Source organism: Pantherophis guttatus, chromosome 5, assembly GCF_059756535.1.
Source record: "Pantherophis guttatus breed Tessera chromosome 5, ASM5975653v1, whole genome shotgun sequence".
NCBI classification, from domain to species: domain Eukaryota; kingdom Metazoa; phylum Chordata; class Lepidosauria; order Squamata; family Colubridae; genus Pantherophis; species Pantherophis guttatus.
The window spans coordinates 75,402,383-75,428,865 of NC_142067.1; the positions used below are offsets into that span (position 1 = coordinate 75,402,383).

Sequence of the window (26,483 nt, forward strand, 5' to 3'; positions counted from 1 at the left end):
TCCCTGGTCTCGCCTTCCTTCACTGCAGACTTCCAAATCCTCCCTTTGCTGGGAGGAGGCATGGGGAAACACCAACAATGTCTGGATTTGTGAGAAATACACCTCCTTTGGTATGTTGTGCACATGTGTGCACACACATGTGCGCACACACATGCACACACACACATGCACACACATTCCAAGCTTGGAGACTTTTATCCACATCTGAGCTTGCAAATTGCCAATCATACCTAGGCTTGGGGAGAAGGCCCTCTCCTTCCTCTGTGGATAAAAGTCCCCAATCTGCATGCATGCAGATGCTTGGCTGCCAGCAGTTTGGCAGGCGGCAAGGAGCTTGTGGGGAACCTAATTGTCCCCATGTCGAGTTAGCCAGTGTGACTTTTGTCCCGACCCAGCTGTCTGAAATCAGCCACACCCAGTGAGTCAGTGAGTTGGGCCATGCCCAACCAGCCACACCCACCTGGCCATGTCCACCTAGTCATGGCGACCCAGCTTACAATCTTGTAGACACCCCTGCCTTAGAATCTTGTAGAGCATGGCTCTATGAAAAAAAATGATTAGCTTTTTACCAATTTAAAAACACATGATCTATTAGAGAATTTCAGAACTTTCAACTGGTTATACATAGAATAGAATAGAATTCTTTATTGGCCAAGTGTGATTGGACACACTAGGAATTTGTCTTGGTGCATACCCTCTTGGTGTAAATAAAAGAAAAGATATATTCATCAAAATCATAAAGTACAACACTTAATGATAGTCATAGGGAAACAGTCAATATAAATCTTAAGGATACCAGCTACAAGGTTACAGTCATACAGTCATAAGTGGAAGGAGATGGGCGATAGGAACGATGAGAAGATTAATAGTAATGCAGACTTAGTAACTAGTTTGACAGCGTTGAGGGAATTATTTCTTTAGTAGAGTGATGACGTTCGGGGAAAAAACTGTTCTTGTGTCTAGTTTTTCTGATGTGCAGTGCTCTATAGTGTCATTTTGAGGGTAGGAGTTGAAACAGTTTATGTCCAGGATGTGAGGGGTCTGTAAATATTTTCACAGCCTTCTTTTTGACTTGTGCAGTATACAGGTCCTCAATGGAAGGCAGATTGGTAGTAATTGTTTTTTCTGCAGTTCCTCTGAAGTCTGTGTCTGTCTTGTTGGGTTGCAGAACCAAACCAGACAGTTATAGAGGTGCAGATGACAGACTCAATAATTCCTCTGTAGAACTGTATCAGCAGCTCTTTGGGCAGTTTGAGCTTTCTGAGTTGGCACAGAAAGAACATTCTTTGTTGTGCTTTTTTGATGACATTTTTGATGTTGGGTGTCCATTTTAGGTTGTGAGATATGGTAGAACCTAGAAATTTGAAGGTCTCAACTGTTGATACTGTGTTGTCTAGTATTCTAAGAGGTGGTAGTATGGGAAGGTTTCTGCTAAAGTCCACCACCATTTCTACAGTTTTGAGTGTGTTCAGTTCCAGATTGTTCTGGTCACACGACGAGGCTAGTTGTTCAACCTCCTGTCTGTATGCGGATTCATCATTGTCTCAAATGAGACCGATCACTGTTGTGTCATGTGCAAACTTCAGTAGTTTAACAGATGGATCGTTTGAGATGCAGTCATTGGTATATAGAGAGAAGAGAAGTGGAGAGAGCACACAGCCTTGTGGGGCCTGTGTGCTAATTGTACAGGTATCTGATGTGATTCTGCTTAGCTTCACCTGCTGCTTCCTTGACGCTTTGAATACTGAATGCAGTGGCATTTTAAGGTACTGTGGAAAAATAAAATGATAAGTAACTATTTTGGCCATTGTTTGGAGCTGTTTCTTCTTGTTATTACCACCAAATCAACCTGCAAGAGCCCTACAACAGATCTTCTCAGAACAAAATAACAGAGTTGGAAGGGACCTTGTAGGTCATCTAGTCCAACCCCTCACACAAGCAGGAGACTCTATACTATTTCTAACAGATGGAAGTCCAGTCTCTTCTTGAAAGCTTCCAGTGATAAAGCACCCACAACTTCTGAAGGCAAGCTGTTCCATTGATTGATTGTTCTCACTTTCAGAAAATTTCTCCTTATTTCTAGGTTAAATTTCTCCTTGATCAGTTTCCATCCATCATTCATTGTCTGGCCTTCAGGTGCTTTGGAAAAAAGGTTGACCCCCTCCTCTCTGTGATAGCTCCTCAAATATTGGAACACTATTATCATGTCTCCCCTGGTCCTTCTCTTCACTAGACTAGCCATGCCCAGTTCCTGTAACTTTCTTCCTATGTTTTAGCCTCCAGTCCCCTAATCATCCTTGTTGCTATTCTCTGCACTCTTTCTAGAGTCTCAACATCTTTTTTATAGTGTGGTGACCAAAACGGGATGCAGTATTCTAGGTATGGTATTACTAAGGCTTTATAGAGTGGTACCTCACATGATCTTGATTGAATCCCTCTCTTAATGCAATTTAGGATTGCATTGGCTTTTTTGGCTGCCGCTGCACACTGTTGGGTCATTTTTAACTCGTTGTCCACTAAGATTCCAAATTCTTTTCACAGTTACTGGTATTAAACCTAGTTTCTCCCAATCTATATGTGTACTTTTTATTTTTCTTGCCAAAGTGTAAGATTTTACTTTTCTTTACATTGAATTTCATTTTGCTAGTTAGGACCCAGTGTCCACATCTGTCAAGATCCATCTAGATCTTGGAGAGGGCGTGGCCGGCATCGGGCAATATGGTGTGGATTTGAGAGCTCCAGAAGAGCACCGATATCCCAGCTGATTTTGGGGATCCCTAGGGATCATAGCTGTCTTGTAGGGACAGTGAAGAAAGAAGATGCTGTTGTGGCCCGCCAGCGGCCTGCGCGGATTGTTGCTGATCCCGTTGACAAGGAGGCTGGTGTGGTGCTCTGCCAGCAGCTTGTGCAGCTGGTGCTCGAGTCGGATAGCGAGGAGGCTGAAGAAGATGTGGTGCCAGAGGCAGGGATTCAGTCAGGGCCTTCAGAACCTCCAGAGGCTCCTTTAAGTGAAGAGGATGAAGAGGAGGAGCCTCTTCTCAATGCACAGGCACGCAGAGCTGCCAAAAGGCAGGAGTGGTTCCTCAGGAGGAGGTCTCCTTGAGAGTAAGGTTTGGGGCTAATTGGCCACTCCCTTAGCCTATTTAAGAAAGTACACAGCTTGCAACAAGCTGCAGGAAACAACTTTAGTTCACTAATCATCGCGTTGGGATTTCTCTGCAACCTTGCTTCTGGGCTTTCTGCCAACTCCAGTAAGACTCTGGCTATCTTATCTGTGGAATTCTGGCAGGCTGTTAAGAATGCTTATTAACAGCCGGCATTTGCTAAAACTGCGTTATTTGAGTAAACTAAGTTTTATTCAGAGTTTGTGTGTGCTATGTTCTTTGGGATTCATAGCTGGGGCAGAACAGATGCAGGCTGGCATGGATAGGGAAAGAGCAAGTTCCCTGAAGTGCTGGCATTAGTTTTTGACCCATCGGTGAAGGAAGGCAGCCATGGAGCTGTCAAAAGCCAGAGCGGCCATGATCAGAAAGAGGAAGTGCAGGAGTGGTGATTGAACAGAATATTGTTATCAGATGAGTGATTGGCCAACTCACAGGTAAGAAGAAAAAACTTTTAAAAGCTTGAAAGAAATCCCAATGAGCAATTAGCGGCTAATTTGCACTTGGGAATTTAAGCGGAGGGGGGGAAAAAAGAGGAACGTTAAAGTTAAAACGAAAGCCCTAAAAGGAATCTTCCACTGGATTTAAAATTGGATTTTGAAAGAAATAAAAACAAGACAAGGGAAAAGGAGACAGAGGAACATTTTTTAAACAATAAAAAGATTTAACTCGGAAGAAAGGAAACGGGCGTTCCCGTGGAGCTATAAAATGGCTTTGTTGCCGAAAGAGTTGTGAATTGAAGAGAGATATCTGCTGGAGGAGAGATCGTGGGAAAGAGCCATAGGAGTATACAGCTGAAAAGATTAAGAGAAGCAGAGAGGACGAGGACTGAGATTGTGATGGCTCAAGTGAGCATTTGAACTGGACACTATCTGGAAAGAAAAAGGAGATATTAAATGGACTTTGAAACTAGAAGTATAAGTAAATGGAAATAATAAATTGGAAAATTCTAGCCTACTAAAGTGACAATATGGAGAATTGGGAGGATGAATGTGAAATATTAAGGGAGATGTTTGAAAAAATAAGAGAAGAATTTAAGGGAAATAAGGAAGCAGAGGATTGGTTAGAATGCAAGAAAAAAGAAAGAAAAGATTAATGAGAAGAGAAACAAGGAAAAAATATTGAAAAGGAAATAAATGAAAATAAAGATAAAGATGAGTACACTGGGATTAACAGTGATAGAATAAAAATGGATAAGAGAGAATACATCTCAAAACTGAAAAGAAGAGAAATAATTGGGGAAATATTGAGAGGGAAAATTAACAGAGTGAAAATTAAAGAAAAGAGGCAGAAAGGGAGATATAAGAAAAGGAAGAGGAAGAAGGTAAGGGAATGGGAGAAAGAGAGGAAAGCATCAAGAAATGGGATTGTGGAAAGTTTAAAAGAAAATGGTTAAGAGTCAGTGAAAATATTAATATGTTAATAAAGAGAAGGATGTTAGTTGTAGAAAATATATGTGAAAATACTGTTTAATGTAAAACAGATCAGTAGATGAAATGTGAAAAAAAATGAACTATGTTTTTGATGTTGGAGGAAGCACTAAGTGGAGAGAAATAAAAGCAACAAAAGAATTAATTGAAATTAAGATGGAAATTGAAATTGAAATGTAAAATTGAATGAAAATGAAATGTTAGTAAATCATGTAAATGACAGACTTGTAAGAAGTAAAACGGAAGAAACACATTGTTAAAGGGAAAAAAGCAAGGGTTGGAAGATTATTTTAAAAAGGTTTCAAGGAAAAAATGAAATAAGTTGAAATATTTGTTAATAATTAAAAAGAGGAGGGGAATTTCGAATAATATTTTTAATAAATGAGAAAGATCGGGGTTGCCTGGACACCATAGTGGAAAATATTAAATTGAAAATGAATATAGCAATAGAGAGAGATGAAAGAGGAGTAGAGAGTAGAGAGATGGAAGAGAAGGGGAGAAGAGAGAGGGATGGAAGAGAGGGGAAATCAGAGTAGGAGAGTGGGCTAGACAGGGAGGAAGAAAGGAGGAGAAGGAGAAAGGAAGAGGAAGTAAAGAGGAGCAGGAGAGGAGGGAAAAAGAAAGTAAGAAGGAAAGAAGAGAGGGAGATGGCAGGATTGAGAAGAAAGATTGCTGTACAATAAAAAAGATGAAATGGAAGAAAGGCAACCCTGAACATATATAAATATACTAAGATAAAGAATGAATGGTTAAAAAAGAAAAGAGAATAAATATGAATAAGCAGGAAAATTAGAATTTGAGGGCGAATGAAGATGTTGTTTATATAAGTAAGCAAAGAAATATTGAGATATGATTAAAAAAAGGGAAAAAAGAAAATTGTGACAAAAATTGTAATTGAGTAAAATGTATTTGAATTTGATAAATTGTATAACATAAGATATGGCCAATACTCTGTTCAAAAAAGATGTGGGTGAATGTGGGGGGGGGGACCAATAAAACTTGATTTTTTTAAAAAAAGATCCATCTAGCTCTTGAGCCTATCATCTAGGGTGTTGGCTATTCCTGCCAGCTTAGTATCATTTGGTATCATTTGGTAATTTCCCCTTCTATTTCCTCATCTAAATCGTTCATGATTAGATGGGAGAGCCCAGAAAAACTCAATTCTGCAGGCAACCTTTATGGATAGGTCTTTTTGCCATAGAGAACTAACTATACTGGATTCTCACCTAATAAGAATCACCCTTCAGATTCCCCTCCTCCCCCCCCCCCCAATAAGTCCTTTTACCCTTCTCTTCATTCATCTGAAGTCACATTTTCAATTCTGGAAAGAAAAAAAAACAGGCAATTTTTTTTGCTAGTGTTCTGTATCAACCTAATTTGTTACATGCTTTCTTTTTATGCAGGTGGTTTATCTTCATGAGCTTAACCAAAAAAAAAAGGTCAAAGGCTCTCAAAGTCAAAGAAACTAGAAAAGATGTAATATAATTTGTTTTCTGTTTATGGTGCATCCTAGTAACAGAAGTCGATACCACAGTAATAGGTGGGAGAGAAAAACATCATTATGCTTTACTGCATTTGTACTCTGGTACTTGTATTTAAATATATTTTCAGTGAAGCTTTAATAGCAACAGATACTTCTGCTAATGTTTATCATCATACATTAATTGCTCCCTTTCTTCATGCAATAAGCTTTTCTATCTATGACATGAAATATTTAATGTTATGTGACCACATTTTTCAGAAATGGAGTTACAACTAATTTTATCTTCTGTGCTTTTGTATGTTTTTCCTCTCAAAATGTGACCCTTACAACATTGCTGTTGTATGTTTTTTTTCCTTCAGCATCCAAGTAACAATTACCTTTCCTTTGAAACAAAGCCTGGGAAGAGAGGTTGCTATAGTGCTGCCGTTTGTTGTACTGTGGTCAAAACTGTAAAAAAGAAAAATCTATATAGGCACTCAGCCTTATAATTCCCAGGCAGTATGGACAATGGTTGGTTAAGAATTATTGGTATCCGAGTTGTAATTCAACACATTTGATGGGTCTGAGTTGGGGAAAAACTGTTCTTTGTTCAAGAAGCATTTTTGCTTTGCTGGAAATTCTTTAGTACTATCTTAAATGATATTTTAGTATATATATTGTTAATATAGTGCTAAATAAAATTCCAAGTTTATTTATATAGTCATAATAAGGCCAATAATATATTATCGTTAAATATTTTGAATGCACATTAGCTATTATGAATTGAGTATTTACAAGAATCCAAGAACTTAGTCTCATTAATATGTTAATTAATATTGTTAAAATCAGAATTAATTTGAAGCAGAAAATTGTTCTGATCTTGCTTGAATGCTTAAATTGAATTAAGTTGATTCATTCCAGATTTCCAGATTTAATCTGTTTATACATATGTAAAGAAGCTTCTAAAATGATTTGTGAAGACCTTTTTTTGTCCATGATCAGAATAATCTGTATCATCTGATTCAATCTGAAGTAATCCAGTTCAATTTACTGATCTAATTAGACTTTCTAAATCCAATTAGATGTCACACTTTGACAATTTAGATTTTTGCACAGTATTAGTGCTTAGTAACAGAGTGTTGTAGAAATTACTTGGGCATCCATGGATCAACCCCCTCCCCCCCAGAACTACTGTATTCTTAAAAATGAGGCTTTCATGGTGGTTGGTGATTTTTTTTTAAAGAAGAAATGAGGTATGTGTGCAAAACTGATATCATATTTGGAAAAGTGGTTGTTGAGGACAAGATGGAGAGATCACATTGATTATTTAAATTCTTATTTAAATAACCACCTTTTTCCCTTAATGCAAGTGGGCACAAATGAAAGAGAAACCTGAACAATTCTGGAAATTATGAGTGTTTGTTAGAAAGGAAGATGAGAAACTGGAAGCACAATTTTTAATCAGTCTGTCCAGTTGAGGGTCATGATGCAAGAAGAAAAAACAATAATCAACAAGTGGCTATGGGAATGGTGTCATCTAGAAGGGTTTGGCTTTTATGACAATAATCAAAATTACTTCATGAAGAATTTCTGAGAAGACAAAGCCCCGCAACTTTGTTAGCCGCTAGAACAGCAAAGAAACAGCTGTCTAGTGGCGAAGAACCTTCCCCCCCAGGAGAAGAGGGGGAAGTGAGCAGCCAGGCATAGGGTAGAGCTCCCTAAGAGCCCTAGAATTAATTCTGGGGCTCGAAAGGTGAGAGCTCCCCAGGAGCCTGGGAAAGCTCCAAAGCCAGGACGCCTCTGCCAAAAGGCAGAGCAAAACGCCGTGACCGCCCCTGCTACAAAATTGAAACAAATTGAGAAATTGAAGCAGGCAGAACAGAGACAGGAGGCTACATAACTGCAAGTATTTATACTTCAATTCCATTGAACATTGCTTCTTTCTGAGTCTACAAGAGCGGAGCTGAAGTGGAAATGGGGGGTGGGGAAGATGGCGCTGGCTTGTTAACACAAAGAGATGAAAATCTTTTTAGATATGAGAAAAACGTAATAGAATGTAAAAAATTAATGAAGGAATGTTTTCTTTTCAATATGAAAATAGGGAACATCTATGGATATGGTATGGAATGCTAGAATACATGAGAGGAATTTTGATAAATATGAACAATGCATATAGGCGTAGACAGATGGAAAAAAGGAGGGAATTAGAAGAAGAGATTAAGAAAAAAAGAAAAGGTGTTAATACATAACCCAGGGGATAAGAAAACTAAAGAGGAGATTACCCTATTACGAGGGCAGTTTAATATGATGCTCTCAAATCAAGTGGCATCTAATTTACAATATGCTAAACACAATACCTTTTGTAATGCAAATAAACCAGGTAGATGGTTGGCATACATGTTGAGAAAAAAACAAAAATCTCGTACCATAGAGAAAATAGATTATAAAGGTAAAGAGGTTTATCACCAGAATATGATTAAAAAGGCATTTTTAGAATTTTACACAAGATTGTATACTGCAGATAAAATACAAGGTGTAGAGATATTTGGATAGACAAAATATTCCTATAGTCACAGAGGAACAAAGAGAACGGTTGAACCAATTAATAACAGAGGAGGAGATCCTTTTAGCAATTAAACAATTAAAAACTGGCAAGGCTCCTGGTACAGATGGATTAACGGCTGTGTATTATAAATATCTACAACTGGAAATGGTTGTACCTCTTAAAGAATTATTTAACAGAATACAGTTGGGAGAAGGGGTACCACCTTCATGGAAAAAAGCCTTTATTTCATTAATTCCAAAAGAAGATCAAGATTTGACGCACCCAAAGAATTATAGACCTATATCATTATTGAATACAGATTATAAGATATTTACTAAGATATTGGCAAATAGGTCAATGTCAGTAATGCAAAAAATGATTCATGCTGATCAATCTGGTTTTATACAAGGGAGGCAAATGAAAAATAATGTAAGACAAATTGTTGATATATTGGAATATTTGGAAAGGAACAACCAAATCCCTGTGGTGCTTATATTTTTAGATGCGGAAAAAGCTTTTGATCGATTGGATCGGCAATTTTTATTGAGAGTAGTTCACAGGATGCAATTTGGGAATTGCTTTATGCACTCTATAAAAGCAATATATCAAGAACAGGCAGCTCAGATAATTGTTAATGGCAGTTTAACAGAAACTTTCAAAATTGAAAAAGGTACGAGGCAGGGATGCCCCTTATCGCCATTATTATTTATATTAACTTTATATTCAATTGTTGTTGAATAGAATATGTAATATAGATGAGATAGAGGGAATTAAAGTTAGAGATTATGAATATAAAGTATGGGCATTTGCAGACGATTTGGTTGTGACCTTAACTCAACCAGTGGAATCAGCAAAGGTTCTGATGGATATAATTAAACAGTATGGTCAAGTGTCTGGGTTTAAAATAAACGTTGGAAAAACAAAGATGATAGTTAAAAATATGACAATAAATCAAAAAGAGGAGCTACAAAAGGTAACGGGATGTGAAATAGTTAAAAAAGTTAAATACCTAGGTGTTCATATGGCACCTTCTAATGGGAAACTGTATAAATATAATTATGAGTTGTTATGGCATAAAATACAAATTAAAATGGATAAATGGAAAAAATTACAATTGTCCTTGTTAGGTAGAATAGCAGTTATAAAAATGAATGTTTTACCTAAGTTTTTATTCTTCTTTCAAATGATACCAATACTAAAAAAGGATGCCAACCTGGAAGAATGGCAGAAAGGTATTAATAAGTTTGTATGGCAAGGTAAGAAACCAAGGATAAAATTGAAAATAATGCAGGATATACGAGAAAGAAGGGGGCTGAAAATGCCCAATTTAAAATTATATTATGAAGCAGCTGTCTTATCAGCAATTAGTGATTGGATTAATTTAACAAATGGAAGGATTCTGAACATTGAAGGGCATGATTTGGTTTACGGTTGGCATGCTTACTTAGTGTATGATAAAAAGGTGGATAGAGCATTTAAGAGCCATATATTGAGGAATGCTTTACTGCGTGTCTGGAAGAAATATCAATATAAATTAAATAAAAAGATACCTATATGGACAGTACCCAAGCACGCAATAGAGAACACGAGTATAGAAAGCAGACAGGATGTAATTACATATACAGATATTCTTAATATGGAGGGAGGTATATTAAAATTAAAACCTTTGAATGTGTTGAAAGAGGAGAAAATAATTCAAACTTGGTTTCAGTATGTACAACTTCAAGCCAGATGGAGAAAAGATCAGAAAATTGGTATTATACAAAGCGATGAAAATTTAATAAAACAAACTAGAGACCAAAGTTCAATGCATATAAAAAGATAGTATAATATATTGATAGAGATAGACTCGGAAACAGAGCTAGTTAAAGATTGTATGATAAAATGGGCGCAGAATTTTGAACAACCAATAATGATGGAAACATGGGAAAAAATATGGGTGAGAAATGTGAAATTTACACAAGCGCAAAACTTAAGGGAGAATTTTTATAAAATGTTTTATAGATGGCATCTAGATCCAAAAAAACTATCTTGTATGTACCCGAATGTACAACCAAAATGTTGGAGATGTGATTGTGAGGATGCTACATACTTCCATATTTGGTGGACATGTAAAAAGGTTAAAGCGTTCTGGATAAAAATTTGGTGGATTTTACAAAACATTCTTAAAAAGAGGTTAAAATTTACACCACAGTTGTTTCTGCTGGGTATAGTTACGGATTGTACGGTTATAGAGACTAATTTGATTTTGAATTTAATAACTGCAGCAAGATTGTTGGTGGCACAATATTGGAAGAAGCAAGCTTTACCTACAATCCAAGAATGGACAATGAAAGTAACAAACCTAGCAGAGATGGCAAAAATCTCGGCGTACTTGAAGGAACATTCAAATGAAAGATACTTAAGGGACTGGAGAAGATGGATAGATTATATCCAAAGCAAACACCAGAAAAAGAAGTTGCAGATAGATTATGAATAAATACGTAGATATTTGGTGTGTTTTTAGGTAATTAAGTTAGCAGGGTAATTAGGGAATTGAGGGAATAAGAGATGCTGAATGTTATAATTATTTAGATTAGGATGGATTATGTTTGTTGAATGTTCTACCCTGTAATTTGTTCTGGGAAGAGGGGGGGAGGTGGGTGGATGGGAAGGGGAAGGGGTGGTGGGAGGGGTGGTGGGGGTAAGGGAGGGGAGGGGGTGGGGGTGGTAGGGAAGGGGGGAATATGTAAACCTTCTGTAAAACTTTTTAATAATAAAAAAAGATACAACAGTGATAGTCATAGTATACAAAATAAGCAATTAAAATCATACTAGGAAGCTAAATAAAACAATATAAATTGTAAGATACAAGTAACAAAATTGTAGTCATAAGTAGAAAAGGAGATCGGTAATAGGAAAGATGAGAAGAATAATAGTAACACAATAAATAGTTTCTTAGTAAATAGTGTGACAGTGTTGTGGGAATTAGTTGCTTAGCAGAGTGATGGCATGCAGGAAAAACCTGTCCTTGTGTCTAGCTGTTCTAGTGTACAATGCTCTATAACAGCGATGGTGAACCTATGGCATGGGTGCCGGAAGTGGCACACAGAGCCATCTCTCCGGGCATGCCAGCCGTTGTTTATAGCTCTTCCAGGTTCCGGCACACACATGTGCCAGCTGGCCTTTGCATGCGCGGGAGCACAGGAAACTGGAAGAGCAGCTTCCTGGCATGCATGTGCGCACCACGAAGCTGAGCTTCTGGTTTCTGGTGCGCACATGCATGCTAGCCAGTTGGTCTTCACTTGCGCATGTGTGCCAGAAACTGGAAGACCAGGTGACCAATGCACATGCGCATGCCAGAAACCAAAAGCTCAGCTTCCCGGCACACACATGCATGCTGGGAAGCTACTCTTCTGGTTTCTGGCACACACACCCCCGTGCGCACACTCCCGTTTCAGCACTCAGTGCCAAAAAGGTTCGCCAACATTGCTCTATAATGTCATTTTGAGGGTAGAAGTTGAACCAATTTATGTCCAGGATATTTTCACAGCCCTCTTTTTGACTCGTGTAGTATATAAGTCCTCAGTGGAAGGCAGATTGGTAGCAATTGTTTTTTCTGCAGTTCTTATTATCCTCTGAAGTCTGCGTCTGTCTTGTTGGGTTGCAAAACCATACCAGACAGATATAGAGGTGCAGACTCAATAATTCCTCTGTAGAACTGTATTAGCAGCTCCTTGGGCAGCCTGAGCTTTCTGAGTTGCTGCAGGAAGAACATTCTTTGTTGTGCTTTTTTGATTATATTTTTGATGTTAGGTATCCATTTTAAGTCTTGAGATATGATAGAACCTAGAAACTTTAAGGTCTCTAGTGTTGATATGGTGTTGTCTAGTATTATAAGAGGTGTTAGTATAGGAGGGTTTCTCCTAAAATCTATCATCATTTCTACGGTTTTGAGCATGTTTAGTTCAAGATTGGACTGGATGACTGGAACATATTGATAGAAGGATACAGACTCTTCAAAAAAAACGGACACCATAAAAGAGGAGGTGGAGTTGCACTGTATGTAAAGGACCACTATATTGCTATAGAATTGCATGAAACCAAAGATGAAAACCTCCTAGAATGCATATGGGTCAACACAAAAGACAAAAAAAATGACATGGCCATAGGTGTAGACTATAGGCCACTGAATCAAGCAGAAAAAATAGATATCCTTTTTGAAAACGAACTAACAAACATATGTAGGAAACATACTACAATAGTAATGGGGGACTTCAATTACCCTGATATCAATTGGAAAACTAATTCTGCACCAAGTGAAAAATCAAATAGGTTCCTAATCAACCTAGCTGACAACTTTGTTGTCCAAAAGGTAGAGGAGGGAACTAGCGGGAACAGCCATACTGGACTTAATACTTACATAGAAGAAGTGATAGTAGGAGTTGAAACTGCAGGAACCTTGGGTGAGAGTGACCGTGTCATTCTAGAATTCAATATAACACAAACATAAGCAGTAGAACAAAATGATACCAGAGCAGGGGTGAAATCCTCCCAGTTTGGACTGGATTGGCTGATCCGGCAGCGATGGTGGCGGGTGGTTGGGAGAACCAGTAGCAAAAATCCCTGCCCCACCCGCCCATGCACAGCTGAGCTGCGTGATCATCAGAAGCTGTTTTTTTTACTTTTAAAAGCATTTTTTCTACAACCTTTTTGGCCGAAGAAATGCTTTTAAAAGTAAAAAAAAAAGCCTCTGATGATCGCGCGGTTCAGCTGGGATTGTGAGAGGCTTTTTTTTTTTTTGTAAAGAATTTTTTATTTTTTTTCCAACATAAACATAAAATATATATTTTTTTTAAGAACGAAGTCTTGGTCCCGTCACAAATGGGTACACTACAACCTCGGCCGAAGAGGTTGTAGAAAAAAAATGCTTTTAAAAGCCTCTGATGATCCCAATTGAGTTGCCTGATTGTCAGAGGCTTTTAAAAGCATTTTTTAGATGGCAAGGAAGTAATAGGCAACAGAGAGAAAGCAGAGCTGCTTAACTCATTCTTTGCATCGGTCTTCACGCAAAAACATAACTTGGAAAAAACAGACTGGAAATAAAAGTTAAAATAAGCAAAAAAATAGTAAGAGAACTTATCTTATCTTTATGAAGACAAATCACCAGGACCTGAGGGATTACATCCCAGAGTTCTAAAGGAGTTGGCAGATGTCATCTCGGAACCATTGCACCACATCTTTCAAAAATCCTGGAACACCGGGGAACTATCAGAGGACTGGAAAAGAGCTGATGTAGTTCCCATCTTCAAAAAAGGAAAAAAAACAGACCCAGACATCAATACCTGGGAAGATAGTGGAAAAGTAAATAAAAAAACAGATCTGCCAACATCTAGAAACGAGTAAAGTAATAATTAGCAGTCAGCATGGGTTTGTTAAAAACAGATCATACCAAACCAATCTTATTTCATTCTTCAACATAGTGACTAAATTAGTAGACCAGCAAAATACTGTTGACATAATATACTTAGACCTCAGCAAGGCATTTGACAAAGTAGACCACAACCTACTTCTTCGTAAGCTAGAAAAAAGTGGGATAGATAGCTTCACCACCAGATGGATTTGCAACTGGCTGACAAACCGTACTCAATGAGTAGTCCTTAATGGGTCTAAGTCTACATGGAGAGAAGTAAGCAGTGGGGTGCCACAAGGTTCCGTCTTAGCCCAGTACTCTTCAATATCTTCATAAATGACTTAGATGAGGGAATAGAAGGGGAACTCACCAAATTTGCAGATGATACTGAGCTGGCAGGAATAGCTAACACTCTAGAAGATAGGCTCAAGATCCAGATGGATCTTGACAGACTTGAACATTGGGCCCTATCTAACAAAATAAAATTCAATGTAGAGGAAAGTAAAGACTTACACTTAGGTAAGAAAAACCAAAAGCGCACATATATACTGGGGGGAACCAGGCTTAATAGCAGTGACTGTGAGAGGGATCTTGGAGTCTTAGTGGACAATCAGCTAAATATGAGCCAGCAGTGTGCAGCGGGAGCTAAAAAAGCCAATGCAATCCTAAATTGCATTAACAGAGGGATATAATCTGTTAAAGATTGTTCCAGTTACACCACATGGCTAGTTGTTCAACTTCCCATTCATTGTTGTCTCAGTGTTGTCATTGTTGTCACAGTGAGACCAATCACTGTTGTATCATCTGCAAACTTCAGTACAGAGGAATCTTTTGAGATGCAGTTATTGGTATATAGAGAGAAGAGAAGTAGAGAGAGCACAGAGCCCTCCTCCCCCCCCCGTGCTAATTGTACAGGTATCTGATGTGATTTTGCCTAGTTTCACCTGCTGCTTCCTGTAAGGAAGCTTATGATCCTCTTACAAGTGTGGTCAGGCACAGCTAGCTGATTTAGTTTAGTTAGAAGAATATCTGGAATGATGGTATTGAATGCTGAGCTAAAGTCTACAAAGAGAACCCTTGCATAGGTCTTTGGAGATTCAAGATGTTATAGGATGTAGTGCAAAGCCATTTTAACAGCATCATCTGTCGATCTATTTGCTCAGTAGGCAATGTAAGTAATAGGTAATATTAATAAGTAATATAAGTAAGAGGATAGGTGAGGACTCAAAGCTATTGCTGAGCACATTGTAAGCCGCCCTGAGTCTTCGGAGAAGGGCGGCATATAAATCAAATTAAAAAAAAAAAAAAAGCTTTGCAAGATACCACAACAGACACACCATTAGGTGGTACTCAAGATCTAGATATTTCTACATCAAAACACAAATATTGAAAATGAACTACAAGAACAGTGAGAATTAGTGATCCTTACTCAAGAAGATAACTATAATGTGACAGGTATCACTGAAATCTGGTGGGATAATACTCATATTATGTGTGGGCAGGCAGAGGATACAGATGACCAAGTGTAGATATGAAATAACCAAAAGAAATACAACAAGGCAGCACCTTGGTTAAGAGAGATGGATGAGAATAAAAAAGAAGCTGAAATGAAAGAACTTTTCATAACAGCAGAAATGGTGGAGAAAAGATTTCTTATTATAAATCAAGTCCAATGAGAATAGAATATCTGAAAAGAATGCACCAGTCTTGGAAAGAACAACATCCAGAATCAAAAATAACAGAACAGAAACTAGCAGATCAACAAAATAAATCCAAAATAAAGTATTAGAACTCGTACAACTGCAAAGGTTGACCTAGGGTGAGGAAATCAAAGCCTTGCCAGAGGTAGACAAACATGAGGGAATTGGTATTAGAGGAAGCCAGCATTGCTATTGATTGTTTTCATTTCCAAACCAGGCATCCTTTCTTCTATCTTCTTCCCAGAAAGTACAAAGTTCTCTAACTGAAAAACAAGTGGAACTGAAGTGAAAAATAACTGAGGACCTAGAAAGCTTGTTACAAAAAAATCTGCTACCACAATTATTAAAAAATGCCAATACTGGAATATTAAATACAAGCACCAGCAAACTACAAGAAACAAACCAGCTGATGTACAGCACAGCTTTAGTTATAACTGAAGATTTTGGATGCAATAGCAACAAATGGGGAAAAAGCTAAACAGTGCATAACAAAAACAGGAGATCAGGTTGGAAAATAAGATCAGCATGAGTAAGAAATTAGGGTTGCGAGGTGTCTACTATTTGAGCGGACAGTCCACTTTTTTCACATTATGTTCACTATTTTTTTTCACAAAATAGTGGACTTTTTTTATTCAAAAGCTTTATGATGAAATGGTATGTAATCTAAAGCTGTACAGTGTAAGAGAATAAGGATAGGAGAATCACGTTTTGTCTTTTTTTTTTCATAAGTTAGAATGAGACAAAGATCGAATGCTCATTGCAATAATCACATTTTACACAACAGCGCAAAAAATGCATTAAAGCATATCTTTTGATATCGAAAATGTAGTGCTGAAGGTTTTTGCCGAATTTTCGAATTCTGCAAAGAAACGAGAAGAGTTGAAATCATTTTTTGAGTTTTGTGAGTCAGAATTCCATGAAGTTTTGCACCATGTTCCAACACGTTGGTTAAGTTTGTTTAAAGCGATCGAAAGACTTCTTTTAAACTGGTACCTCTAAAATCGTATTTTATTTCTCTTGGATCTCATAAGGTTATCTGGAACCTTATTTCGGATCAGGAAAATGAACTCGCAAAGGACGATGAACCAACAATTTCAGAATTGTATTTATATTTCACGCACTTCTTCATGTCAATAATGCAAGACACCCTACTGAAGCTGGAAAGCAAGAAAATTCTTGCATGTGATCTTCACATTATCATGTGTAGGCTGCGTGATTCTTTGCAAAAAAAAATACGATGAGCAGTTTTTTGGAATGAAAGTTTTATTTGCCTTACATAAAAAACATTTGCCTGAGAATGCAGTGCAAAAGTTCAAGAAAGAAGCCATCAACGTGTATCAAAGAGACATTGTGTACCTAGAAAAGTGGTATAATTTCACCGATTCAGTATATGAGACGCTAAGTTGTTTCAATCTAATTGATCGCAATAATCCTCCAACTTTAGAAGAAATGACGAACATCTGGTTATTATCACCATGGCGAGAAGAACTTCCACCCAACACTCTCTTCAATGAAATTTCTGCCTTAGAAGAAGTTTATGTTCATCTACAGGGCGATTCATCCCTTGATAAGTGGACATACTTTTTAAAGAAAGAGCCAGCTCCGAGTTTACTGAAACTGTTCCAGTATTGTGCATCAATTCCAGTATCAAATGCAAACGTTGAACAAATTTTCAGCGTCATGGGAAATTTGTGGACTGACGAACGTAACCGACTGCTTGTATCAGTTCGAAGTGAACTTTGTATATTTTTTAATATTTCTCAACGTTGTACTGAAATTAAAGAATTATTCCTTAAACACAAAGAATTGATCATAGCTGCACAGTCAAATAAAAAAAACACACAACAGCAAAGTAAAATGTAATTTAATATTTTACATATTATTATAATATATTTGATGTTTTGAATTTTAAGTAAAGTTTTGAAGTGATTATTTTAATACGTGTTAAAATGTTTGTAAGAAAATATATAATTTAATTGTAAATTGTTTTTTATTTTTTTACTACTTAACCCCCCCCCCCCATTTGTCCGCTATTTTTTGGAAGCAGACCTGGCAACCCTAAGTAAGATTAGATGCAAACAAGCTAGAACAGATTAAAAAAAAAAAAAAAGCTGAAGAACAAAATGACCAAAGAATAACTGATCAAGAAATATTACCTAGAGACAAAGTTCAAGAAAGCAGCAAATAAAAGCCATAATCAAGAAAATATGATATGAATGATATCGTATCATACATTTAGCAAATATGAAGCTCAAATTGCACACCACAGGCAGAATCTCCTATTTCAGTTGAATTACAAACATTTCTACCAATCCATCAATGGAGAGACTAGCCAACACTTGACAAAGAAGAAACAGTGCACTTCTGGGCACGCCTGTGAGTTAACTCAAAAAATGTGACAAGACTGCCACATTTGGAGAAAAGAGATGGAGAAGTAAAAAAAAAAAGCTGAAATGAAAAAAAATTGTAGTAATAGCAAAAATGGTGGATCAAAGGGCAAGGAAGGTAAAGATGAACTGCATAGCAATAGCAATAGCAATAGCACTTAGACTTATATACTGCTTCATAGTGCTTTACAGCCCTCTCTAAGTGGTTTACAGAATCAGCATATTGCTCCCAACAATCTGAGTCCTCATTTTACTGACCTTGCAAGGATGGAAAATTGAGTCAATTGCATGGCCTGGTAGAATCAAGCAAGCAATCAAATCAAAAGGATTCTGTGGTAACTGAGTGTTGAGCTGTTTTCAGAGGTCTTTTGTTAGTTGGCATGTTCTTAGCTGTTATCTTACATGTACATACCTGGAGATAAACTCCACTGACAGAAGCAGGACTTATTTTAAGTGAAAATGCATGGAACTCAGCCTTTTTTGTCCATATAGCTAGCATATGTTTCTTAGTGTCTTTGTAATATTAATGGAGCCATGAATCTGAAGCAAGAGAAATAATTTACCAGGAGAAATATTACAAACTCCATTACTCACTGCTATTTTGTTGCCATTTTTCTTATTCACATCTCTCAGCATTAGATTTTTCTTTCTAAAATTAAATTGTTAAGACTTTGATTGACTGAAGAGCACAACTGATAAACACATTTTTAGAGTTGTGATATTTATGTCCTGTTAATTTATCAAAGGATTAATTACTCTGTGCAATTATTTTATTGCTATTTTCACAATACTGAACTTATTAAACTAGAAGCTGGAGGTATTCAACTATTCTGGAAAAAACAGTGAAATTGTATTCTATAGTGTTCTAGTTCATTCATAAAAGTCAATGACATTAGAGACTGGCTTTTGAACCTAGGACACAAGTACCGACTTGGCTTGAAGATTTCTGTGTGGTTTAGCACAAATGCTATAATTATATAGCTTTATTGATGATTTACTATTCTTTGCTTATAGAATAGAATAGAATAGAATTTTTTATTGGCCAAGTGTGATTGGACGCACATTTGTCTTGGTGCATATGCTCTCAGTGTACATAAAAGAAAAGATACATCCATCAAGAATCATAAGGTACAACACTTCATGATAGTCATAGGGTACAAATAAGCAATCAGGAAACAATATCAATATAAATCGTAAGGATACAAACAACAAAGTTACAGTCATACAGTCATAAGTGGAAGAATCATGGAAAGAATAGCAAGCACTGTGGCTGAGAAATGCCGGATGGCCCTGGCTCTATCTCTGTGTCCGATGCTGAGCATCCATCAGAGCCTCCCTCAGGCTCCAGAACTGGCCCAAGTTCTTCCCCAACCTCCTCATCATCTGAGTCTGTTGCCAGCTCTGCTGGCAGTTGGTGGGCTACAACAAGCACTAGCAATAGCACTTAGACTTATATATCGCTTTACAGTGCTTTACAGCCCTTTCTAAGTAGTTTACAGAGTGAGTATATTGCCCGCAACATTGCCCCCTGGGTCCTTATTTTACCCTCTTCAGAAGGATGGGAGGCTTAGTCAACCTTGAGCGTGGTGAGATTTCAACTGCCAAATTGCAGGCAGCTGGCAGTCAGCAGAAGTAGCCTGCAGTACTGCACTCCAACCACTATACTACTGCAGCTCAATAAAAGAAGAACCTTTTTTTTTATTAAAAATTACAGAAAAAAATATAGCAATATGGTTAGAATTGCAGAGAGTAATATAATACATATAGAGTTTTAAAACATCAATTTTCACCTAGAATTAGTACAAACCTCCATTAAACCAAATCATCAAAAAAGTAAAGATTATCCAGAAGAAAGAATTCTCAACTGCCATGCAATATTCCTATAAATATTTACCCACAGTCACACATTATTATTTTACATTCTTCTTAAGATTTCTTTTTTGCAGCCAAGCATACCACCGGTCCCAACTCATATATAGCCCCAATTCCTGTATATCTCGCAAAAGTCTGGTAAGCTTGTCTGCCTCTGCACAGTCCATGATCTTTGCGGTTAACATAGCCTCTGATGGGATATTTTTGGATTTCCATTCTTGCGCAAACGTGATCCTGGCTGCAATGATGATGTGGAGAGTGAGATACCAATTAGATTTGTTTAAGTTCTCTGGTTTCATGCCTAGTAAAAACGTTTCCGGGTTCAATTTTATCCTACATCCTATGATTTCTAAAATCCATTTTTGAATTCTGGCCCAATATTCTCTTACTCAGGGACAGGTCCACCACATATGAAAATAAGTTCCCATAGCGGCGTTGCATTTCCAACAAACCGGGGAGGTTCCCGGGAACATCTTCAATAATCTAGCTGGAGGGAGGTGCCATCTACACAGCATTTTATATGTATTTTCTTTTCTTTTTTTATTAAAAAGTTTTATAAGAAATACAAACAATTTTCTCCCCCCCACCCTTCCCCTTCCCCACATAAATTATACATTTTCTTGTACATAAGAAATCCTCCATATACATGTTTCCCTTAAAGAAAGCATTAAAATAAAACATTTTAATTATATTCGGAGTTGCTCTTCTCCTTCTTCCCTCATTCCACAACAAACCCTCTTCTCCTCCTCCTTTCTTTCCCATCCCTCCCTCCTCTTCCCTCCTACCTCTTCTCCCACCTCATCCTACTTCCTTTCCCTTTCCCCCACTTCTCTCTTCTTTTCCCCCTTCTCGCCTTCACTCCTACTCCTGTCCCCTTCCCTTCCCTTCCTCCTCTCCTTTCTTCCATTCCTCTCCCTCCCTCTCCTCTTCCTACCCCCTCCTCCTCTCTCCTTTCTAACTTCTTTGCTGTGAAATATTTTCCTCCTTTAGTATCTGAGCAACTCCTATATTCTAGAATACACTTTCTTCTGCTAAAACATTTCTCTATTCATCACTTCCCCCCCTTATCCCCCCTCCCCACCCCACCCCTGACTTCCCAGAGCAAAAACAGGGTATAGCATCTAACAAACATATGCTAAAATAAAGTAACAAATTATGAAGTTCAAAGCTCCCACATGTTCTTTAACTCCCTTAGCTCCAATTCAACAACCTCCCTTTTATAAATTCTCAATACCAATTAAATTAAATTCATTCTTCCTACTTATATAGAAAAAAAAGAAAAAAAACCTTTTTCTTAATGCATAATCCAATACTTTAGCAGTCTTACAAGCAATAAAAATCATGAATAAATTCCATTTCTATACCAGAAAAAAAAAATTCATCTTAGAATCTTGCACATTTTATCTCATATATCTTTTAAAATAATATAGTCTAATGTTAAGCATTTTAAAAATCTCTTAATACCTTTAAAACACTTATTTACCAAATATAAATTTCAGAATCTATAGGAGGGTATCTTTCAATTTTTCAATTAACCGTCTTAATACCTCTAACTTTTTTAAAAGAACAACCCTTAACTATCCAAAACTAATTATCAGTTTACAATAAAATTCTGAGTTTAACATTAATCCTCTTCGCTTCAAAGGGTTAAACATCCTAAAAGTTTATACAATTTATCTCATATATCTTGTAGAATAATATAACCTTATGTTAAACATTTTAAAAATCTTTTAATACCATTAAAACACATATTTGCCTGTTGCCAATTTCAAAATCCACAGGAGAATATCTTTCTTAATCTTCTGTTCTTCACTTCTTTTTGTATTTTTTCCAATCCTTTTTTTTATAAATTCTTTCAACAATCCCCCCAGTTTTATTTTGGAAACTTTTAAAATAGTGATTTGAGGTTGATGTTTCTGAAATACTCGCTCTCTTCTTGAAGTCAGATTTTCTAACTTAAAATCCTCATCTCGTCTCTTCTGGTTTGTATAATCATTCAATCCATTTCTTTGTCCATATAGCCAAAATTTGTTGCCATAAAGTTTGTCAGCTTGCAATAAAGAAACCATTTGTTGCTTTTCTGTCATTGGAATGGAAACGTCCACCAAAACCTTTGTTTCAGCTGTACCAGCCAATCTCTTAATCCTGTCCATTTCCTGATCTTCCAAAAACAAATTCTTCTGAATAATTTCCTGCTTATAATTTCCCAAGCTATTTTTTTGAAAAAGCCCTTTCGATTGTATTCAGCAGGGCTGAGGTAAAAAAGTCTAGAAGTTCTTGAAAAGCCTGGACAGTCACGGCTTGGGAATTTGCTGATTCACCAGCCCTGTTGTCAGCCATATTTCAGCTACTTTGTATTTATCCAGCTATCAGGAGAACAATTCAACTTTTTTCCACACAGTATAAAGACCAGATTTTAGTTAAAGTCAGTACCAAATTCTTTTCCTCAATACCAAATTCTTTTCCTCAATACCAAATTCTTTTCCTCAATACCAAATTCTTTTCCTGGCCGCTTCCATTTAAAACTTTCTCTTAGGGTGTAATCCAGTAGCTGTAAAGTGTTAACAAGCCATTAACGAGCACTTCCCCTGGTAGTTTCTTCCTCCTGCCCTCAGGCGCCATTTTCTGCATATTAAAGTGGAGTTAAAGTGTTACTTGCAAATTTCCTTTTGTTTTCTCCTGATTTGCTCCGTCTGCGATCGAAGTAAAGATGTTAAAAATCCCCCGTTGATTTTTCTGCAGATTCTGGTCGCAGCTTCTAGCTCCGCTTCAGCGGAGTCGTTTCTGGTCTGGAGTGGCTTGACAGGCTTCAATAGGGAGCCCACACCCTTTGCGCCCCAGGATTTCTCCTAGCGCACTTGGGGGGGCTCTACCCCCGCCTGTCGACTCTTCTCTCTCCCCTTTGCCCGGGGAGAGGGTTCCAAGCCTCCAGACAGCAGTTTTCCGGCTGGTTCCTATAATCAACTACCAGACAAAAGGAGCCATCTTTCTTTTCCCAGAACAGTACCGGCGCCGCCACCCTTGGTCTGGCTGGTTGGATAAAACCCCGTTCTAGGTTTTTGTCAATGAACTTTCATAACTCCCCCAGTTCTCGAGGGGTCATAGGGTAGATCTTTGGCTTAGGGAGCTTTACCCCAGGGAGTATTTCAATGGTACAGTCTGTAGCTCTGTGGGGGTGCAGCACATCCGAGGCCCTTTCACTAAAAACTTCTCGGAGATCCCAATACTCCTTTGGAATCTTCCCCTCCCCTTCAACCTCTGCCTATTGCAACCTCTGCCCCTTCGTGTTCTACTCCGTCCTCAAGGGGGGGTTCTTCCCTTTCTAGTCTCAGGTTTCTGGTGCGGATGCGCAAAACCCCCATTTTCCAATTAACACGCGGGTTCCATCTATGGAGCCAGGGCAGTCCAAGTATTAGGGGCCACAATAAAACTGAGAGTCTCTACGTGATCCCCCAATTGCATTTCAATGGGTTCAGTTACAAAACTGGCTGGGCCCCCTCCTGCTATCGATCCGTCCAGCTGACAGAACGCAATGGACCTTCTTAACGTTTTTAGCCTCAGGCCCATTTTCTCCACCACTTTCGGGCTGATTATGCACCTGGTGCACCCAGAGTCTAATAGGGCTAGCAGCTGTGCGTGTGCCCCTGTGGACGGCACCCTTATTTCTATGGGAACAAGCATGGGGCCCTCAGTGTGACTCACCAGATCATCAGAGTCGGAGTCGGAGTCCGTCTCGCTGTCGTCCGCAGTGGTCGGAGTTCCCAACTCACCCTGGTTTCGGGGAGGGAACTCAACGACCTCCCCTTTCAGGGCAGTTTTGCAGGCTTTTGCGGGCAATTTGTCAGCCTTCTTTGACCCCGAGCCGGTAGATTTTGGCACTGGCTTGGAGAAACACTCAGCGGCCCGATGACCTTCCTTGCCAAACTTGAAGCACATGAAGGGCTTTGACTTGGGTTTGAATTCCGCTCTCCCCCCGGCCATCTTGAGCGCTCCTTTGCGGTAATAGGAGGATGACAGGTCTCCTGTATGGCTCCCTCGGAGTCGGCTTCAGGCCAGATCAATCTCCACGTCCTCAGCTACTACATACCAACTCTGCAAATCATCAGGGACCCCCCGTGCTCTACAGTCTTTGTAGACGTCTTCATTCAACCCATCCTTAAAGCTCTCCAGTAGGGCCGCTTCGGACCACCCTGTCATAAAAGGTGCCAGCTCGCAGAACTCTTGGGTGTATTCTGCCACCGATCTCTGGCCCTGCTGGATACCCTTCATTCGGAGTCTCGCCTTCCGCTCAGCTAGTTGGTCTTCAAACTGCCTCCTAAGGGCCCCCAAGAATAGGTTGTAGTTTCTCAGCAAGGGGGAGTTGTTATTGTGGAGGACCACCATCCATTCAGCTGCCATTCCCTCTAGGGCATTCGTGACGCATCTCACTAATGCCGCATCTGACAGGTAATCCTCCCCTCAGTCCTGCATGTGGTTCCACACTTGGGTCAGGAAAAGCCCCAAGGTCTTCGGATTCCCTCCATACTTTTCAGTTAGGGTTTCCGGGGTGGGGCCTGCAAGGCTGGGGGTCCCTGGGCTGCTGCATCCCTCGCTTGGGTCCCAGAAGCCTGAGATGTTCCTTCCCCAGCTTCCTCTTCCTCTCCCCCACAAGCAATCTCTTCTGGATCCACTCTGGGGTAGTCTCCTCCCTTCCCACCAGGGAATACATAAGACTCATGGGTTTTCCGGCTTTCTTCGGCATCGTGGAGGAGTTGCATAGCCTGAGCAATCATGAGGCTCTCCTTTTGCTGTTGCAGCCAACTGCCTCTCCCTTACGAGGTCTGGAGCTGGTTACTCCTTGTGGGGTCCTCGCCAGGTCCGGCAGCCTTCCTACTCCCCTCGACCATCTGTCCTCCTCTGGCTTCTCTCTCAGCTGAATTTTTTCCATCTACTCTGCAGCTTCCTTTTCTGCCTGAAGTGAAGTTATCGTAGAGCCAGAAGCCCCCATCTGATCTCCATCACTCTCTTGATCAGACATATTTTGGGTTCAGCCCCCTCGGTAGTTATCCGGGATGGCTGGATCCTGCTTAATGTCAGGCATGCTTCCTTCAAAGTCTAAGAAAGAATGACCCAAACTCCATTGTTTATAGAAGCAGGTACTTTTACTGGAAAATGAAGTGATTGCAACCAAAGAAAAGCAGGATCTAAGGCAAAAGTGCGAAAATTACAGATAGAAAGCATTCCCTCCCACTGTCCATCGTAAATCATCCAATCCAAGGGTCTCCCAGAGGTCAGTTAGAGCACACATCTGGCAACGTCATCAATCAGGAATTCCATGACCGTTGACCCGATAGCAGCTTCAAAGATGCAGCCCAGTAGCTTAACTATCACTTTCGTTTCTTGGTCTCTCTAGCACGCTTCCCCTCTTTCATGCTAGCCCCCCCTCCCCCCGTTACCATGGCAGCCAAAGCAGTAAAGGCGGAGGCTGACAGATATCTTTTAAGTCTTTCTGCCAGTATTGAAGCGAAGACTTTATAGTCTGAATTTAGCAGGGATATAGGCCTATAATTCTTAATTTGTTGTGGGACGGTAATTCTCCTTTGGAACAAGTGTAATATATGCTTCTGACCATGACTCGGCTGGTTTCATCTTTAATATGACTTCATTCATGACTTCTAACAATGGGAGACTCAAGGATTCCTGTAGTGTTCTGTAATATTCCGCTGGCAGTCCATCCAGGCCTGGTGCCTTCCCATTCTTTTGTTTTTTAAATGCTTCAGTTAATTCCATCATCGTTATATTTCCTTCTAACATCATTTCAGTGTCTTTGGAAATCTGGGGTAGATTCACTTTCCTCCTCAATATTCTCTTGCTCATACAGTTTTCTATAATAATCTTGTATAATTTTTTTCTTCTTTTTATTCCCATATCTAATTTGCCCTTGATCATCTACTAGTTGTGTTATTTTTCTTGATTCTCTCTCTTTTTTCAGTTTGTATGCTAACCATCTACCTGGTTTATTTGCGTCTTCAAAATAGTTCTGTTTGGCACTTCTAATTTTTTGTGCTAAATCCTCTTTTTCTATTAATCCCATTTTATGTTTAATTGTGTCCATTTTTATTTTAGTGTCTTTTTTTGGTGGAAATTTCTGTAATTCTTTTTCAAGTTTCTTGTAATCATCCTCTAATGTTTTATAAGCTTGTCTTTTCTTAGTGTTTCTTTTCCTTGTATAGTCTACTATCAAACCTCTAGCATAGGCCTTCATTGTATCCCAAAGATTTTGCATTGATTTGTCCTCCTTTCTATTTTCTTTAAAAAAGAAAGCCAATTCTTTCTCCATTTCTGTGCAAATTCCTTTTCTTTTAGTACTGTATTATTTAAGGTCCATCTAGATCTTCTCCTTTATCCTTTCCATTTCATTGTCATTGGGTTATGATCTGCCCAGGTGTTTGCTTCTATGTCAATTTCTCCTATGTTAGAAGTCAATTTCATTGTCGTCCATATCATGTCTATTCTAGACCATGATGAGTGTCTATTTGAATAAAAAGTATATTG

The 26,483-nt window shown here is 38.6% G+C and overlaps 1 long non-coding RNA gene across 1 annotated transcript; it reads right to left on the reverse strand.

Annotated features, from left to right (window-relative positions):
* Positions 1-630: 630 nt before the first annotated feature.
* LOC132712466 (uncharacterized) lies at positions 631-13,245 on the reverse strand. The gene is made up of 2 exons (XR_015734502.1): positions 13,001-13,245; positions 631-1,769 (listed from the first exon to the last, which is right to left on the reverse strand). It is a non-coding gene; the product is annotated as an uncharacterized LOC132712466 (long non-coding RNA).
* Between the last annotated feature and the right edge of the window lie 13,238 nt (positions 13,246-26,483).